The sequence below is a fragment of the Castor canadensis genome, chromosome 13, assembly GCF_047511655.1.
Source record: "Castor canadensis chromosome 13, mCasCan1.hap1v2, whole genome shotgun sequence".
Lineage (NCBI taxonomy): Eukaryota > Metazoa > Chordata > Mammalia > Rodentia > Castoridae > Castor > Castor canadensis.
The window spans coordinates 74,420,589-74,424,097 of record NC_133398.1 but is presented as its reverse complement, the minus strand read 5'-3'; positions in this window follow the sequence as shown (position 1 = coordinate 74,424,097).

Genomic DNA, 3,509 nt, shown 5'->3' with positions numbered 1-3,509 from the left:
CGAGGGGAGGAACAGGATTTGCAGAGCATGGCACCACTGCTGGGAACAGGTGGGCCCTAGAGGGATTGAGTCATGGCGGGCACCAGCAGAGCCACAGCAACAGACCCGCCTCCTAAAAGAGGTTCTCTGTCTGTTGTCTTTTTCTGCATCTCCCACTGCCCTCAGTTAGGTTTATAGGACAAGCTCGTGCAGGACGTGAGATGCAAGGAAGAGTTTAAAATGCTACTGTTAGGGTGAAAGGGTAAAGGCTTGTTAACTAACACATTGGCAGTCATACAATCTATAGCCTTCCAGGACCTCAAGGATGGGTGGGGGTGGGCAGTGGTCCAAGTCAAAACTGTCTTCATGATAACACAAAATTTGCTGTTTTACTGTCATCATGAGTCTACAGCGATTATCAGAGGTCACATGACATGAGCAGATATGAAAGTATCACTTTTGGGGGGGTGTAGTGGGAATTGAATCCAGGGTCTGTGCTTGCCAGGCAAGCACTCTACCACTTGAGTCATCCCCCCAACCCTTTTGCTTTTGAAATGGGACCTCACAGACTTTGTTCAGCCTGGCTTTGAACTCACAATCCTCCTGCCTCTGCCTCTGGAGTAACCAAGGAGCAGCTACTACATCAGGCTGAGACTCCAACTGTTTTAGTTAAGCTATATATTAAAACTACTTTTTTTTTTACCTATTTGTTTATTTATTGGTGCTGAGGATTGAACTCTTGAGCACTCTACCACTGAACTACACCACCAGCTTTACAGCAATTGAAAACAAGTCCACTATTCTATTTTTTTTTCAGTTTTTGGTGATACTGGGATTTGAACTCAGGTTTCCATGCCTGCTAGACAAGCTGTCTGCATCTTAGATCATGCCTCCAGTCCATAATTTTTTCTTTGAAAATATACTTATTTTTCATTTTCAAAATGTTATTTTAACCTATCATGAGTTCATTGTTACTTTTAAGTCAATTAATAATTACACATTCTCTCTTTTAATCTCTAAAACAGCAAATACCCATCTGTAGACCACATAAATAAAAACTCTGGAGTCCTCAATATCTTTAAGGAGTGTAAGGGATCCTAAAGATAACAAGTTTGAAAATCACAACAGTCAAACTTGGTTGTACACTGGAATCAGAGGAAGGCTGAAAAAATACTGATGCCTGGATCTCATGCCCAGATATCCTTATATTACGTAAGACTTGGTGTGCAGCAGGGATACTGGGATATTTTAAAGCCCTCAATTCTAACAAGCTGAATTCTGCCAGAGACCACTGCTGTAGTATAAAGGCTTTTATTGGATATCAAAACAAACATAGCCACGCCCAGGCCAAGTGTTGAGAAAGAAAGTACAGTGCTCAACAAAAGGGAGAAAAATAACCAACAAACAGTACAGCCATCAAATTACCTGCAAAAGCACAACCAGATAAGAGGGATATTTTGCAGCTCTCATGATCAGACAAAAAATTTCTCTCTTGCTAAGAATGTTAGGTTTATTCATGAATACTTGCCGTGAGTGTGCATGTCAGAAACATAGATGTACAGTCTGTGTTTTTCTACAACATTGGAATTTATTGAATAACAATAAATTCACAAGCTACATCAATTTCCTTGGTGTTAATTCATCAAATACTACTTAATGTCATTTAATGGCCATGAGTCATTGGCAAGCAGGTTCTTTTATTACAGCCTTAATTACTAATAGTAACTCTCAGATCACACATTACTTCACAATAATATGGGAGTTACAGAATGGCTAAGAAAAAGTTAAAGCAGTTGTAGGGTTCAAAGAGGTCTTGCTCCAGGCAAGAGCAGAGAGCTGATATAGATGCAAAGAGTCACTGAAGATGGTTAGATATTAATATTTGCCCAATCATAGAGCTGTTGTGGCTCAGGGGTGTCAAAGTGCAGAGCTGGTTCAAGGTACAAATGGGTTCAAGGCACAGAGCTGGTTCCAGGCTTATTGGGTCTGAACCAATTCAAACATGTCATGCCAAGCAGGGGGATTGGGCTGAACTGAAGCACCAGGGACAGAATTGGGAGTTTGTCTCTCATTTGTTAATCTGTGACACATTCACTGGATAGTCTGATTGTGGGTCAGTGGGTACCCCCAGTATTACCCCCAGTATTAGGTGCCCCTCCTTTTCTCGGATTCAGGTGAGCAAGTTGCATTATTCTTTGATCTAGAGTGTTTGATAAATTCATGGGCCTGGTTTAGTTTGTGCTGGACAGAAGGTGGTTGTTTACTTGCACAAACAAGATGCAGAGTCATTCTGCCTCAGCATTTGTGCTCAAAATGGAGCAAACTGTGTTTTATAAAATGGAGTCACTCAGGAGAAGGCCTGACAGCTATTGTTCTATATAATATGGAGTAACTTAGAGAAGGGCACAGCCTGATCTCCACACTGCATACATTCAAATGCTATTCAGATGAGGATTTGAGCAGTTTGGGGAACATAAAGTAATAAAATATATACAGCTGGCCTTACAGAATAGGACTCAAACCAAGGAGATCAGTGGGATACTGTTCTGGTTCCAAAGTGGCCACATAAAGGCGAGGAACACACACAGGAAAGGCATGGGGCTTCAGGCACCTAAGGAAACACACATCCTCATAGGATGGATGCAAGTGAACTTTTGTAACCTCCAGTTGCAGATGATCATCTCTTAGTAAAATGTTGCCAGGAGAGAAAGAAAGTGTAACTACGCCTTTAGGGCAAGGATGACTAGTGTAGAAATAATCATACCACACCTCTCGTGCTGAGGGAGCTCAGATATAGAGTAGTCTCAGGCTCTTTTGGCAATGTGTCCATAATGACTGTAAGTTAGTGTACAGATGCTATGAAGGCAGAAGAAAGAGTATAGAAGATGCTCATACAATAGTCATAACTAATATTTACTGAGCATTTCTTATATCAAGTAATGTATGGAGATTTTTTTTTTAAAGAACCAATTGCTCAAAAAAAGGAAGAATTGTATATGTGTTATCTCGTTAATCTTCTCAACAACACTGATAGGAAATTGAGGCTGAATGGACCGTGAACAATCCTCTTTCTGGAATTTGCACCTTTGTGTAATCTCTTCCACACTGAATCACTGATAGAATATGGAGGAAGTGACAGTGTCTGATATCCAAGGATACATTCTCAAACGGATTGTGTATTCCATCTTTTCTCTTAGATCACTTGCTTTGGGGGAGGTCAGCTGCCATGTTGTGAGGACACTTAAACCATCCTGTGGAGAGGCTTACATGGAGCGAAGGCTGAGGACAAAAGCCAAGAGCCAGCACTAGCCTGCCAGCCATATGAGTACTCACCTTGGAGACGATGCTCCTGCCCCAGTCAAACCTTTAGAAGACTACAGTCCCAGCAGACATCTAACAGAAGCCTTTGAAAGACCTTGAACCAGAGCTGCCCCACAAACCTGCTCTGAAATTCCTGAACACAGGATCGTCTCGCTTTCAGTGATACTAACAGAACAGAGTCCACACTGCTTATGGCAGAAACCTCGATA